At 45.6% G+C, this 16,856-nt stretch overlaps 1 long non-coding RNA gene across 1 annotated transcript; it reads left to right on the top strand.

Moving 5' to 3' along the window:
* The first annotated feature begins 9,471 nt into the window (after positions 1-9,471).
* Positions 9,472-14,535, top strand: LOC148005959 (uncharacterized). The gene is made up of 3 exons (XR_015621022.1): positions 9,472-9,535; positions 10,118-10,188; positions 12,412-14,535. It is a non-coding gene; the product is annotated as an uncharacterized LOC148005959 (long non-coding RNA).
* Positions 14,536-16,856: the final 2,321 nt, after the last annotated feature.

Raw genomic sequence — 16,856 nt, 5'->3', positions numbered from 1 at the left:
CCCAGCCCTAAAAATAGGGCATTATTGAAGAGTCCAAAAACCTGGGCAGTTTCCCCGGTGCTGCAAGCCTGAGCGTGGATTCACATGCTTAATTGGCAGATGCTGTATCTACTGGAGTTTCTATTTTTAAACTTGCTAAATGCCAATTCCCCCTCAAATGTCAATTCTCCGAGCATGTGGGTTTGTTTGTTTTCTTAGTAGAAATTACCGTGCAATGTAAAAGACACATTTATCATTAATGGCTCTTTTTGGATAGAAATAGCAATTAAAATATTTTTATTTTTACCCTTACCGTCTTCCTTTTATTTGTCAAAAAGCTGGGGGGAGAGGGGATGCATGAAAGGGGGTTTCTGAAAAAGGAATCCAGCTTGCAGGATCATGCAGTAATGTATGCACCTTCTTTACGGGCGGCTTCCATCATATCTGCTTCCTTTTTTGGCACTTGAAAGTAACCAAGATGCTCTGCAAAGCAAACTCTCTAAAATCATTCAGCGTGACAGAGCTGATTCCGGCTTAATTTGTTACTACTCCAAGGTAACTGGGAGGTGTGAACAGAAAGCAGTGTGACAGAAGCCCTACCTCCCCGCACCACACAGTAGACACATTTGCATCGAGTGCCGAGCTCCCAGAGTTCCCTTTGAGAGGCCTTGAAAGTGGGCTGCCCAGAGCAGTTTTGGAGTGGGCTTCCCAGCTGTGGATCTTGGATGCTGGAAACCACAGCAAGCCTCTGTAATTTGGGAGCCCGGGCATGCTTTAGTTTCCCCTTCGCCGCTATAGCAAAACTCCGACAAAGCAGTTCAAAGGAAAAAAAGGGTTTGCTCTAGTTCAGGTGTCAGGGCTATGACCTATCAGGGCAGGGAAGTAGAGGCAGCAGGAGCTGGCAGCAGCTGGCCACATTGCAGTGAGAGTTAAGAAGCGGAGAGCGTGCCCTGTGCCCTGCATGGTGGCCCACGCCTTTAGTCCCAGCACTCAGGAGGCGGAGGCATGTGGGCCTCTGAGTTCAGGGACAGCCTAGCCTACATAGTGAGGTCCAGGATAGCCTTTCTCCACTCTTAGAGTCAGAGATCCCAGCCTGAAAATGGTGACGCCCACAGTGGGAGGGTCTTTCTATCTCAAAAAAACAAAAACAAAAAAAAAAAAAAAAACAAAAAAAAACCCAAAAAACAAAAAATCAAGCTAGTGTTCGCTGCCCTGTGGTCAGAGCTCCCTCTGTTTTTTGGCACTAGCGGTAGGGAAGGCATGCAGACGTCCTGATAGAAACAATGTGAGCTTCAGAGTCAGGTCAGTTAAGATCCAGTCTTTCCCACTCTCCAGCTTGGCCGTGTTTCTCAGGGGCTCGGAGCATCAGATTTCTCCCAAGTGAAATGGAGGAGCTTACACATTCACTGCCGTGAATATTACAGGAATTAATGTGTGCAGTGTCCCGACACCTCATACAAATTCAGGAAATGTTGACACTCTGCTCTGCACGTCTCCACACGGGTGACGCTACTCTGCTCTTCTGCGTTCAAACACTCCTTGTCATTTTCATCTTTAGTTGTTTGAGGCAGGAGTTTTGTAAACGACCTAGGCTGTCCTTGAACTTGCCATTCTCATGTTCCAGCTTCCTGAACTGGGTTACAGACAGGTATGTGTTCCCCTTCTTCGTGTGCCTTTACTATTCTGTTCTTCCTGTCCTGTGAGCTTTTCCTATCCTGCTCTTCCTATTTAGTATCACTTCTCCCACCTTTGCATATTCAAATCCTACTACCCTATTAAGGTTCAGCTCAAACAAAAATGGTGTGTGAATGTCTGAAGCTAGCCTGGACTACATGGGACTGTGTCTGAAAGGAAAACTCAGAAAGGTTAAGCATTTTGCTCAAGGTTTCACATATCTCAGTTAGTGGTAGGTTGGGTTTTGGGCCTAGACTGCCAGTTGGCAGTGTCTGCACTTCACAACATCTAACTATGTTAGACTGTGTAACGGTGTCAGTGCATTCAAGTGCCACTGTATTAGGTGCTTTCCTATTACTGTGCTGAAACACCGCGACCAAAGGGTCTATTTGGGCTTACAGTTTCAGAGAGGTAGGAGACTATCTCCATCATGGAGGGGAGTCGTGGCAGCGGACACTGTACTCATTCATTCCAGTAATATTCAGCTCAAACATGGAGGCTGAAGCAGCAAGCTGAGAGCTCAGACCCTGAAGCATAAGCTCACAGCAGAGAGATCAAAATGGCAGTTAGGGAAGGCCTAAAGTTTCTCCAATTCCACCCCTTGGATATGCTTCCTCTAGCAAGGCTACACCCCCTAAGCTTCCCCCAAGAGCTTCACCAGCTGAGGCCCAAGTACTCAAACACATGACCATCCAAGCCCTCACATCCGCCTTCATCAGGAAGCGTTCTTAGAGACAGCCTCTTCTGAAGCTTCCTCCTGCAGTAGATGGGAACTGACCCAGAGATCCACAACTGGACCACGAGCAGAGAGAGAGAGACTTTGGAACTGAATGGGATGTCTCCACCAAACCTTTACCCTCAGGGCCCGGGAGCTCTGTGGAAAAGGAGGCAGAAAAATTGTAAGAGGCAGAGGAGATGGAGTATCTTCCAGACACCACAGGACCGATGCTCACATGAACTCACAGAGACCGTGACAGCATGCACAAGACCTGCACAGGTCAGAGCCCGAGGGGTTCTAGCACTGAGAGGGAAACCGGACAGGAGCCCCCAGCTCTAACCTACAAACTATCTCCAATCGTCAACAGCTTACAGATGAAATGCTTTCTCCAATGGGGTCTCATTGGCTAAACAAGCTACTCTTAAGGGCAGGGTCCATGTCCAGCAGTAGACGGCCAACACAAAATGAACTCAATGGGATTTTTGGAAATTGTTTTTGTTTCATAATGTGTTGTTTGGGCATTAAAAGAAAGCTTTTGCTTATACATATGGTTTTCAATTTTTGTCTTGTGTATGTGGTTCTTACAACGTTTTTCTGTTTCTTTTCTTTATTCACTGTGGATCCCTCTCACTGCCTGACTCCTGGTCATCTCCTCCCATGATCCTTCCCTCCACCTCCTCCCCTTCTTCTCTGAGCAGGGTTTCCCCACTCTGAAACATCATGTCTCTGTGGGGCTGGGTGCATCCTCTTCCACTGAGGCCAGGCAAGACAGCCTAGCTAGAACATACCTCAGGCTTTGCAATAGCCCCTGCCACAGTTGTTCAGAACCCACATGAAGACTAGGCTCACATCTGATACATATGTGTGTTGGGGAGGGGCTAGGTCCAGCCCTTGTATACTCTTTGGTTGGTGGTTCAGTCTCTGAGAGCACCAAAGGTCTAGGTTAGTTGACTCTGTTGGTCTTGTGGAGTTCCTATCTGCTTTGGGGGATGCAATCCTCCCCACTTCTTCCATAAGAGTACCCAACCTCTACCCACAGTTTCACTGTGGGCCTCTGTATCTGTCTGAGTCAGCTACTAGGTGGAACCTTTCAGAGGACAGCCATCTAGACTCCTGTTTGCAAGCATAACCGAGCATCATTAATGTCAGAATTGGTGCTAGCTCATGGGATGGGTCTCAGGCTGGGCCATTTATTGGCTCCCTCAGTTTCTGCTCCATCCCCAACCTCTGAATTTCTTGTAGACAGGATAAATTTGGGGTCCAAAGTTTTGTGAGTGGGTTGGTGTCCTATCGCTCCATTGGGGTTACTGCCTGACTACAAGAGGTGGCCTCTTCAGGTTCATATCCCCAATGCTATGAGTCATAGCTAAGGTCATCTCCATTTTTTCTTGGGTGCCTCCCTTGTCCCAAGTCTCTGTCACATTCTGGAGGTGCCCCTTAACTCCCTACCGCTGTCAGTAACAGATTTCCATTCATTCTCATGGTTATCTGGCCATCTCTCCTGTCCCTCTCCATACCTGATCCTGACCCCCCCAATACTCTCTCCATCCCCTCTCCTACCCTGTTCTCTCCCTTCATCTGCCACTTATGACTATTTTATTTCCCCTAAGTCAGAGTCAAGCATCTTCTCAATGAGTCTGTGGAGTGTAGCATGGGTATTCTGTATTTTATGACTAATATCCACTAATTGTTTGGGGGGATTGGAGTTGGATGAGGGAGAAGATTGGGAGGATCTGGGAGACAGATGAGGGAGGAGAAGCCATGATCAGAACATATTGCAAGAAATATATTCATCTTCAGTTGAAAAAAGAAGGAAGCTTCTTCTGCCTTTGAATTTCACATACACCATTTAGGAAGCTTGCCTGGTGACACATGTCTCTTTCCCCAGACACTCTATCCTTTGGTTTTATCTCTCTGCTAATCCCAGTAAGAATGATTATTTCCTTTTTTTCTCCCTTAAATTTGTTTTATTGGGGTTAGGGATTAGATATGAGTTGTGCTATACAGCTATATTTAGACCAAGTATTATACCCAACAATAAAAATAATTTTATCAGCACCAATCTCAATAGCAGTTACGAGTGCTTTTCCGTTAATGGTGCGCGCTAAGATTTCAGTTTGCAGATGTCTTCCTGATAGTGTCTTTCCCAGCAGTTCCCATGCCGGTTCATGTTTTTGTAGGTGGACATGAGTTCTTCCCAAGTTGTCTTCTGGCCTTTCTACTGTGAATATCTCTCCTCGCCTGCATAGCTGTGACCAGAGTTGCCACTTTGTAGACATTACTTTTCTCTTAATAGGGCAGACCTTGCCCACTGCTTTCCCTACACTCTGAAGATGTCTTAATTTTGGTAATATGGCTTAATAGCCAGTTTTATCTTTTGCACCTTCTTTTTTTTTTTTCTTTTTGAACTTGCAATAGTTTGCTTTCTGTCAATTTACCAACAGCGGTAGAGGGTTGGCTGTGACTTGATGATTAAGTATTGCCAGAACTTGGTCCCTGAACAGAGAAAGCAAGCATTTCCTGGGGCTGCTGTCCAAGCAGGTGAGGAGTACTTCTTTTGTGATAGTCATCTTGGTTACTTGGTATCATCGACTGTTGAAGATGTTTGGTGAATAAGTAGCTTTAAGGTGTGAATATGACTTTTCCTTTCCTCTGCAGAAAAGGTTCCATGTCTTTTTGAGTAAGAACTACAATCCTCAGCGCAGCTAGCAGACCCTCAGCCATGAGTCCTGTGACCTTCACGGGCTCACTGCTGCCGTGGTCTCAGGGTCTCTACAGTCAGGGCACCATCAGCTTCTGCCCACATTGTGGGATTTCTTGTTTGACTTCCCTCTCCCTGGAACTAACCTTAGCTTCTTCCAGGACTGTTTTGTTGACCAACCCCTGTTACCTCGCCTTCAGGTCCCATGACCCGCCTGAGAAGAGATGTGTTAAATTCGGGCCACACTCGCCCAGCCCTATAAGATGGAGAAACCTAAGGATAGCCTTGCTCTCTTGGTAGGAGAGCCAGGCCAATTGACCCTTGCGGCAACAGAGCTCTCTTGTCTAGTCCAGCTGGCCCTATTATAGGCGAGGCAAACTCTGGCTCCAGGCCAGAGATTGATCCTGGCAGGAACATTTTTTTGAAGGGACATGTACCCTTCATCTCCCCTTGGCTTGTGCATGCTGACTGCCAGCAGGCCTGGCTCAGAGCCACCTTGGCAAAGAGGAATTTGTATAGCCTGATTATTTTAATTTTAATGTCTTCCCAGTTTTCTAATTCCAAGGAGAAACAAACCCCAAATAGCTTTTATGACATGTTGGCTTAAGACGGGGGTGCTTGGGCAGGCAAGAGATCAAGGAAAGCACACACCCAACTCAGAAATGTTAGTTCTTCATCTAATAATGACATGTAAGCTTTATAGTAGCAGGTAACACTTATGAAACATTTACTAGATCCCAAGAACTGCACTAGGAATTTTTATGTATATAGTAACTCATTTATTTTTCTTAATTACCGCCTTATAGGTTAGGTCCTGTTATTAACCCCACTTTATAGATTAGAAAGTTAAAGCTGGGATTTTAAATAACTTGCCTTAGTTTAGTACGTAGTAGAGAGGCGCTCATAGCTGAAGGCAGGAGAGCCCTTCAGAGCTTATGCTTTAGAGATGAGAATATCCAGCTACATTATAGTTTTCCGTGCAGGAGCACAGCGAGGCTAGTTCACCAGGACAGCACATTCTAGATTGACCTATGCACACACAACCTGTAATACTTCCTGGGTGTTCACATTGTGGCTGACTGTTTTCTCATCTTTAAAGTGACAGTGACTCATCATTCAAATTATGAAGAGTAAATCAGAGGCACACTGAATCTTCTGGCCCTGCCTGCCATACAGGTGGTGGTTAATAATTGGCAACAGTGAATAAGGCACTGGTATAAAGAGACTGAAGTACTAGAGTTAGTTTCCCTTCCGATTCTTCTATTAGCTGATAACTCTACCATTAACATTTGCAGTAAGGTATTCTGTCTCTGGAAGACCTAATTAAAAAGGAGACACCATAGAGGGAAATCACTATGATCGTTATGCTATAATCAGTCTACATTATTATCGTAATTAATAACCAAGCTATGCATTGTGTAAAGCCTTCTGGAGAGAAAGATAGTCCCTTTTAAAACTGCCTTTAAATTGGAATACTACTAACAGCTACCTCTGTTTGATCTACTGTGGTTCAAGGTCTTTTATTTTGTTAATCATTATAGCCACCCCATGGGGGATGTTATTATTGCCTTTTGACTTCAGAGGCTTAAGAACAGATTAAGCTAGAGTCTAAACTCACCCAACTGTAAGTGGTGGAGACAGGATTTTGTGTGAAGGCCTACTACAGGATCCATGCTTGCTTCTGTTGCTGTGATAAAACACCAACCAAAAGAAGCTTGGGGAGGAAATGGCTTATTTCATTTCACAGCTTACAGTTCACTGTGAAGGGAAGCCAGGGCAGGAACTCAAGGCAGGAGCCTGGAGGCAGGAACTGAAGCAGAGACTGCATGGAGGAACACTGCTTACAGGCTTGTTTTCCAGGGTTCACTCAGCTATTTTAACCCAAGACACCTGCCCAGGGGCGGCATTGCCCATAGTGGCCTGAGCCCTCCTCCATCAATCATTAAAGAAGAAAATGCCCCACAGACATACCTACCATCTAATTTGAGGGTGGCATTTTCTGAATTGAGGTTCCTTCTTTCTAGATGACTCCAGCTTATGTCAAGTTGGCAGAAGACTGAACGATAAGGTTTTCCGTTCTTGGGCCTAGACAACTCACTTTGGTGAAAGCATTCTTGGTAGATAATGCAAAGCAAAAGAAGTTGTTTGGTAAAACAAAAGTCACAATAATAAGGATATTAGGTTCTCCGCCTAACTCTTTGATCCAAAGTTAGATAATCAAGAGGCAAGTCCCCACACAAACATAATATAGAGAGACACCAGCCACAGACAGAAGAATTAAGCAATGGAGAACACCCGAAATCATCTTTAGCTAAAGGAATAAAATTCAAGATAGCATCACAGAGTATGTGAACAGTTCTCAAAGTGAGGCAATGGCGAGAATAAGAAATGTGTTTATAGATGCTGCTCAGCTGGTAGTATACTTGTATGACACGCCCAAACCCCTTCGTTTGAGTCCTGGTAGCATATCACCTAGATGTAGTGGGGAATATCTGTGTACACGAGAGGTGGAGGTGGAGGTGGGGGCAGGGCAGAAGTGGAAGTGGGGGCAGAGGTAGAAGAAAGATCAGGAATTCAAGCCAGGCTGGGCTACAATTTTTTTTGTATATAAAAAAATAGAAATAAAAAACTAATTTATTTCTAGAGTTATGCAAATGATTAGTGTTTGGAATTTCTTGGATGCTATAATAGTGGACAGATTGGTGTAAATATTATATTCAATTATAAAAAGAAAAGAATATTAAATTAAGTTAAAAAGAGGAAAGATCTGTGTTTTGAACTGTCTAGGTTTAAGTAGTAAAGCTAGCTTCTACAAAACACGTAGACAGTAAAATTATTGCTTTCTAAGGAGGAATTTATCATAGTGTTTCCTTTCCTAGTCGAAAATTTCTGGTGTATACTGAGAAGAGGGAAGAGGGGGTCCACATCTTCACAATTTCTCATTGTATATCTTGACCACATATTCCATCATATTGGCAATAGTTAAGGATGCCAGACATTTGATTTGTGTCTCAGTATCATGACGGCTTTGGCTGTTTTTCTTGTCCCTGTGACTGAAAACAAGACAGAAAGAACTTAACGGGGAGGGGTCCCACTTTGGCTCCCAGCCAGAGGAACAGTCCATCACCGTGAGGAAGTCATAATGGGTAGAGTGGGGCAGTCCCTGAGAGAGGCAGTTTCCAGCACAGGCCCTCAGATGTCCTCAGCAGGGAGGCAGAGGGCTAGATCAGGACTTGAGTACAGCTGCAATCCTCAAAGGCTGGTTCCTAGGAGTCATAGCCTTTCAGAGTAGCACCACCAGCTGGGACCAAGTGTTCAAATACATGATCCTGTAGGAACTATGTCACACTCAAACCACAACTGTGACCTACTTCCTCTATAATGCCACTCTTTGGTCACTGTGTTCGTAAAGCAGATGAATAATTATGCCTCGTACCCAGGAAACATGTGGTAAGATTTCCATGGCATTAGCTGTTAATAAACTTTGCTGTCATGTGGATTAAGTCATTTGCTTTCTCATGCAAATAAGAAGTGCCCACTAATACATGTGTAAGATTTTGATTGCTAAAATGGATGAACTGCTAATAAAACTCATGTTTATTGTCTTAGTTACTTTTCTATTGCTATGAAGACACCACAGAAGAGAGAGTTTACTGGGTTTTACAGTTTCAGAGGATGAGTGTCCATCATGGTGGGAGCATGGAGTAGACATGCAGACACTGGGGCAGTATCTGAGAGCTCACATCCTATCTGAAAGTAGGAAGCAGGGAGAGTGAACAGCAAACAGCATTGGGTTTATGAAACCTCAAAGCTCTCCCCCAGTGACATACTTCCTTTAACAAAGGCCACACCTCCTAATCCTTCCTAAACAGTTCCACCAACTGGGGACTAAGCATTCAAATACAGGGGCCATCCTTATTCAAACCAGCACGTTGACAATAACATTTCTTCAGAACTGCAGGTGATAAGGAGGGTGGGGAGACGTATCAGGGATCCTTCTCTAAGGATAATCATGTAAGACAGATGAAGACAACGCACTTGTATCAGCAAAATTACAATAGCAGGCTCTACCCCAGGGTCTGTGATAGCCTCAGCCCTGGGCTGTTGGCCAGCATTATAGTACTAGTCATAAAATTCCCTCCTAATAGAGAAGGCTTCCAATCCAATCAGGAATTGATTATCTGTTAATAGTCATGCCGCTATTACACCAGTTGGCAGATAAAAGGTCAGTATTGTAGCATTCTTATGAAAGAAGAGAAAGGAAATTTCCAAGTCAGTTTGGAATTAAGTTCTCTATGTCCTGCAGTCGAAGGGTGGGGTGTCTCCAGCAACCGGAATCAATTAGCCCAAAATTCCATGGATGGGGGAGGTGATCTCCAAGCCCCACCCATTGCTGAGAGGCTACTGTCAGATGATGACTGCTGGGAGGAAGAATCACTCTTTTTTTGAGGGTGCGGCCGCTGGTAAGTTTCCCACTGAAGAGTAGATGGGCACACTTAAGCACAAGCTGGCTTTAGTGGCGGGGGGGGGGAGGAGGAGGGGGAGAGAGAGAGAGAGAGAGAGAGAGAGAGAGAGAGAGAGAGAGAGAGAGAGAGAATGAACATGGGAGGGAAATGTGTTAGGGAGGGTATCTGGGGAATGAAATTCTCAAGAATAAATAAAATAAAATACATAAAAACATTTTACATGCCATAGACAGACATTATAGGATTGGTCTTATTTAAGATGGAAGGATGGATTAAGGGGGCACATTTACAGAAATTAATGACTAATGGACATATGCAATCATGGGGGGCATCGAGAACTGGGGCAGGGGTCGGGGCAGGCAGTGGTGGCTCATGCTTTAATCCCAGCACTTGGGAGGTGGACACAGGGGCATCTTCAAGTTCTAGGCCAGCCTGGTCTACAGAGTGAATTCCAGGACAGCCAAGGTTACACAGGGAAACCCTGTCTCCAAAAAACCAAAACCAAACAACCAAACAAAAAAGAACCAGGGGGAACAAATAGTGTTATACAGACTGAGCATATTGTACTTACATTTCTAGGATCCTACACACACCACCACCATCGACAGCAGCTATTAAAGAAAAAGGTCTGGAATTTTAAAGAAAGAAAGGTGAGATGGGGTGTGTGTGGTGGGGGGTGTGGTCTGGAAGGAGAAATGAAAAGGGGAGATGGTGTAAGCCTATTATAATCTCAAAAAATATTAAAAGAACAGAGCTAGGTGGGAAACTTGTCCCAGTTTGCCTAGTTTGTCCTAGAATTTTACTGGTTGAAACTGGAGTCTGGTGTTCATCAAGCTGAAGTGCATAAGGGAGAGAAAAGGCTGTACCATGGGTAGCAAACATAGCTGGGTAAGAAGTTCTGCTGCTCCACAGCGAGGTGGTGGTGGGGCCACAGCTTGTAGCAACTTATTAACAACTTCTACTGATGCATGAGAGCAGTTTGAAGGTGAATACAGAGAGGATGATAGACATGCTTATTGGCCTGTCTTCATCCATGTCGTGTTCATGAATATGAACACCTGCTAAGTGCTACACCTGCTAAGTCCACACTTACTCTGTGGCAAATGAAAATTCAAATCCCACCCAAAGCACCACACTTGGTGAGTAGGGTAGGAAGTGGAGCTTAGTGATAACATGGCCTTATATAAAGTGTGTCTGAGACGCTTGAGGTCCTAACTTCTCTAAACTCAACCCCCACCTGAAATTCATCCTTCCATCCCACTCTTTCTAACAAGCCTGATCCTATAACATCTGTCTGTGGCATGTAGAAACATCTTTTACTGCATTTTGTTTTAATATATATGTTTTATTCTTGAATCAGGATTACACCCACGTGGTCAGAGGGGATCAAACCAGTGAGTGGATCATAAGCTGATGATCTCAGCCATCACTTGGCACAAATGGTCAATATTATGGAGCAGTCACTATGAGCTATGAGTGTTCTGTGTATGCTTAATATTTAATTATTTAAATATTTAATTTAAGTGTACCATGCGTGTCTGTGTGTGTGTATGTCTGTGTGTGTGTGTGCTGTGTGTGTATGTGTTTGCCGTGTGTCTGTGTGTATGCCTCTGTCTCTGTCTTTCTCTGTCTCTCTGTCTCTCTGTGTGTGTGTGTGTCTGCTGTGTGTCTGTGTGTTTCTATGTCTCTCTGTCTCTGTCTCTGTCTTTCTCTGTCTCTCTGTCTCTGTGTGTGTGTGTGTGTGTCTGCTGTGTGTCTGTGTGTTTCTATGTCTCTCTGTCTCTGTCTCTGTCTTTCTCTGTCTCTCTGTCTGTGTGTGTGTGTGTGTGTGTGTGTGTGTGTGTGTCACTGTGCAAATGTGGAGGTCAGAGGACAACTTGTAGGAATCAGTTCTCTCCTTGACCGTGTGCATCCTGGGGAAAACACTTTAGGGTGTCAGCTTGATGGCTGGCACCTTAATCCCCTGAGCCACCTCACTGGCCATGTCTGTTGATTGTCAGTGTCATTTGATCTCTAGAGCAAGCTGCAGAGATAAGGCTTGGTTCTTCTCTTTACGGTTGAGGAAGCAGGCTCAGAGATGATAAGGAACTGGTACAAAGTTGAAAGTTAAAAACAGTAGCCGGGTAGGGGATAGCAGCCAAGCATCAGGAACCGCGGAAGAGGAGGAGTCCTTCATCTATATCGGGAGTCCACAGTCAAAGGAGCTGATGTACCCCACATGTCTCTCCTCACCCAGAGAGAAAGGCTAGTTGTCTTCTTTCTCTGCCAAGTGCAGTATCTCTGATTGGGCCAGTCTTGCTCTTTTAGGACTGTGGCATCAAGACAAGGAATTGAGAACAGAGACAGAGGAGGTGGGGAGAGGGTGGAGAAGTGGGGAGGGTGAGATGGGGTAGTTCTGAGGATACTGGCACTGAGCAGCTGAACGTGGAAGTGAGAAAGGGGACATTTTTAAAGACATTTCTCAGACTGAGTGTGGAGGCTTGAGGGGCAGAGGCAGGAGGATTGTCTGGAGTTTTAAATTCAGCCTAGTTCACATAGATAATTTCAGACCAGCCAGAACTACAGTGTAAACCTTTGCTTCAAAATGACCCGTTTGTTTTAAATAAACAAAAGAAAACAAAAGCTCAAATAAAACTTTCTTATGGCATAAATACCCTCATAGCATTTGAAAATACCGATGGGGAGGGAGAGATGGCTCTGTGGATAATAGTGTGTACACTGCTTTTGTAATGGACCTGAATTTGGCTCTCTATACCCACTCTGGGAGGTTTACAATTCCTAGTAACTCCAGTTTCTGCTTGATGGGCTCAGTGCCGTGATAGCGACAGCATTTGTGGCGTCATCAGGGTGATGGTTATCATATGTCACCATAGCAGGATCGCGTGCTGAATGACGCAGAGGGAGCCTAGGGACTGCGAACAGAAAGCTTCACACTGCCTGGCAAGCTTTCCTGGAGGGATTGGCACCAGAACCAAATCATGAAGAAAAAAGTCAGGAGAATCCAATCCAGAAAGGAGAGACCTGGATAGGCAAAGATGTCAAGACAAGAAGGGCTGAAGAGATGGCTCAGTGGTTAAGAGCATTGGCTGCTTTTCCAGAGGCCCCAGGTTCCATTCCCAACACCCACGTGGTGGCTCACAACTGTTAACTTTAGCCCTGGGAGATCTGACGCCCTCTTCTGGCTTCTGAAGGCACTGCACACGCAATGGTGCACAGATACACACTAAGGCAATAAAAGTGAACGAAGTCTCAATCTTTTACAAAAGAGTCTAGTTGAGAACTGCAAGCAGGTCAACGTGACCAGAAGTGAAGTCTGAGGCTGTGACTGTAGCCGATGTCATGGACCACCATAGCCTCAGAAGAGTCTTGAAGCCAGAGCTAAACAAAGCAGATGTCTTTCAATAAATGATTAGTTATATTTATGTATTTTTGAGACAAGTTGACCTCAAATTCATTGGTAATTGAGAATAACCTCGAACTCTCAATCCCACTCCATTTCCCGAGTTCTGGGATTACACAGAGGCACAGCCACACCCGGTTCAGGCACGGGTCTTTGGAAACCTGTTCTGGAGGACAGTGTGGGGGGAGGGGAGTTAACCTGAGCTGTCGTCTGGGAAATTCTGCAAACGCACGAGTGCTCCCAAACTGGCTAGCCTGTTTGCTTGGGCCTTAACTCTGCACTCTCAAGCTTCAATTTCCGATCTCGAAAGAGGATTTCTTCTTGCAAGAGTCTGGGAGAGCAATTATTAAGTGGTTAATTCGAAGGAGATGCTTGGAAATGGCAGTTATTTCAACAGCTTGGGTAAGAGATGATGATGTCCCGAGTAAGAAAGCGGTGGCATGGGGGTGCAGGAGAGGGGTTTGGTTTCAGAGAAATTATTGGAGAGACTGTAGATGGCTCAGTGGAAGACAGGAAGACATGGGAGTTGGGGCAGGAAGAGCCCAAGAATACTGTACATCTTAGTTACAGTTCCTATTGCTGTAATGAACACGATGACCAAACGCAACTCAGGGAGCTGGAGAGATGGCTCAGTGGTTAAGAGGACTGTCAGCTCTTCCCTGAAGTCCTGAGTTCAATTCCCAGCAACCACATCATGGCTCATAACCATCTATAGTGAGATCTGGTGCCCTCTTCTGGTCTGCGGGCATATAGACAGATAGAATGCTGTACACATAATAAATAAATAAATCTTAAAAAAAAAAAAAAAGCAACCTAGGAAGAAAAGGTTTTTTTTTTTTTTTTTCATCTTACTTCTCTCAGGCCACACTCTGTCACTGAAGGAACTCAGGGTAGGAACTTGGAGGCAGGGATTAAAACAGTGGCCATGGCTGAGTGCTGTTTGCTCTTCAATGGCTTGCTCAGCCTCTTTTCTTATAGCACCCTGGACCACCTGCCGCAGGGGTGGTACCACTCACACAACCACTAATCAGGAAAAAGTACCATTACTCGTACTGGTGGGGCATTTTCCCCAGTTGAGGTTTCCTCTTCCTATATAGCTCTTCTTGTGTCACACTGACATAAAACAGGCCAGCACAGCTTGATTTTGATGATCCCCCCCCCCACCATGGCACATTGATGGAGTATTTTTCCCCACAAGGCACCCTGATAGAGTACTTGGGAAAGATAGATCTCCAGAGGAAAATGATATGATGTTTGTAGCTAGGAAGAAGAGGGGACTGGGAATAGATATGAGATGGGGGAAAAAGGGACAGGAGCCTCCAGGGTCACGTTCCTCCTCCCTGGCACCTCCCCTCAGCCAGTTCTCCATTAACTGACAAGGAACTGGATGACAAATTCTGTGATGAACTTGCTGAGTGTGATTTTCCACGTTGGCATGCAAATCAGACTGTTGAGTTCCCAACACAAACAGGAGAGAGACATAGGAATGGGAGCTGTCTGTTGACAGGAATGAGACGATATGGCCACAGAGACAGCTTCTAAGGAGAACGGTGGACAGAGGTTGACTGTACCTTGAAGAAATAAATGCCTACTAGGCAAAGAAGAAAGGGTACTTTTTTTTTGTGTTTGAGTCTGAGAAGTATGGCTTTGAAGAACAAGAGAGAGAAGCGAGTGTAAGTAGAACATCAAGTCGTGGAAGTCAGTTAGGATTACCACATCCCAGCTGCATGAAGCAGTCACAGGTTTTCGCTCTGAAAGTCCCTATCTTAGGAATGTTCTTCTTGGACAAAGTGGGGTGCTTGGTCATCTGGAGTCAGTGGTATTGGGAGAGCCACGTGCAGGCAGTAGGGAGGACCAATGGAGAATGAAGGAACACTGGTAGCTATGGCCAGAGCTATTCTGCTGTGTGGTAGAGGCTGAGGCTAGGCTGTGAGAGTTGAAGGCTAAGGGCCAGGGAGGAAGGAGGAAGCCACGGAGCATGCTAGCAACTTACTTAAGAGGGGTCGTTGGCAAGTCACAGAGTTCCTGGAGCATCAGCTGTTGGGAAATTCAAGGTTAGAGAGCACTTAGAATAGGAAGAACTTGAGCACATGTATAGGCATCCTGAAGATAGAGATGACCCAAAACAGCAAGGTTTAATGCTGGTGGGAAGAGGGGCCATGTTGCGGGGTCGGACCCCAACGAGAAGGAGCTAAAGAGGCAGCAAGTAGATGGAATGAGGAGAGACATGAGCCTGGGCACAGACGTCCCGCTGGATCGCAGCAGGAGAGAAAGCTCAGGCACATTTATGCTGCTGTCTTAGTTTCATTAGCGGGTCAGTGTGTGTCTTGGAGACAGGTGATGGGAGGCAGGGGATGCACCATGCCTGAGAGAAAACTGTCAGCCCCCATCATCCGAGGGAGAGCCCCACCTTGCCGTTTTCTCCAGCTGCTCTTGGGGAGCAAGGCACATAAGCAAAGATCGGCTGAGGCAGATAAGGCAGGAGAGCAGGACTGGTGAGGAGGCAGAGGGGAGTGTGTCTTAGGCAAACCAAGCCTAAGCTGAGTTACAAGGAAGGAGCAGAAAGGGGGTTGCTAAGTTAGAGGTAATGGGGAAAGAGGCAAAGAGTAGACAGGTATTTCCCCATGACAGACGGCCCAGGGGCAGGATGTCTGTGGCGCTTGGTCTTGAACAAGCCATTTACCGTTGGAGGTCTAGCTTCTTCCTCCAGTTCCAGTAAGATTACATAACTACTAAGGCACTCCGCATTTCCAGCGCTGTGTGATTACATAAACCAGTATGTCCCAGACTCTTGAGCCTCTGGGCAAAGCACTTTCTGTACGTTTCATACTGGGTGAGTTGTGAACCATTTTCTATTCTGAAGGAATGGACCCTGGGGAACAAGACATGAGCTTTCAGTTTAGCAAGGCCAGGTGCCAACTGGAGTTCCAACCACCGTCAACCCAAAACTGCCATTCTGATTACTTTGCCCAAGGGAGCTCAGTAAATATTAACCAACACTGGATGACCTTGGACAAGCTACTAAACCCGTTCACTAACTAGATTAACTCAACCACTGGAGAAGAGCATGCCTTGAGAGTTCTGGGAGGCCACGCATAGACAGCATAGACAGAATGGTGGTGGCGATAAAGGCACACACAGAAACGTTGATTCCTGGAAAGGCTATTCCCTCAGGTTGGGCTTCCCAGAAGCAGAGCTCAACAGGGGCTCTTGTTCTAAAGCTGTATTAGGGGAATGCTTTCAGAAGTCAGGGGAAGCTGGCTGAACAAAGCACCAGGAAGGGTGCAAGCAGGAATGCAAGCTCATCTGGAACCCTGATTCAGTCTGCCTCCATGGGGAGCTCTGGAGCACAAGTTGTATACAGAGTTAGTCTTCACCGAAGGAGAGATGTCAATCAACTATTGGGTGAAGTTGGAGGGAGGTAGTGGGAACTGTTCTTGTCTGGCTTGGGGTAATTTTGTACAGAAGAAAGCAAGCTTCATCAGCAAACCCTTAAAAACAATACATTCATTAGGAGTACGAGAAGAAGGGACACCCATAGGATCCACTATGGCACCTGTTGAATTCTGTCCTTCTAGCTGCTAGTGTTCTTTTAGGAGGATCTGCGAGCATAGGAAACAGGATCTACCTGTGATAAGTAGGTCACTAGGGCAGGGTTCTTGGGGGTGGATTTTGTCCCTGGCCCCTTCTTCCCCTCTGCTCTCTTTCCTGCGAGCCAGTATTTAGATTTCAATGAAGGCAGTTTCGATGAGGATTCCTTGGGCTCTCATCTTGTCCTTAGGAAGTTTGTGGTGAGCTCCATGTGAAAGTTTAGAACAACCCAAGGCTCCTCTGGCAAATGTTTAAAGTAGCTTTCTGTGCTGGGCACCCTTTGGTTTTGGGATAGCGGTAAACTGACTGGGATTGCTGAAGCAATCG

The sequence above is a fragment of the Rattus norvegicus genome, chromosome 5 (genome assembly GCF_021556685.1).
Source record: "Rattus norvegicus strain SHRSP/BbbUtx chromosome 5, alternate assembly SHRSP_T2T, whole genome shotgun sequence".
In the NCBI taxonomy this organism is placed as follows: domain Eukaryota; kingdom Metazoa; phylum Chordata; class Mammalia; order Rodentia; family Muridae; genus Rattus; species Rattus norvegicus.
This window is presented reverse-complemented; position numbering and strand designations above follow the sequence as displayed.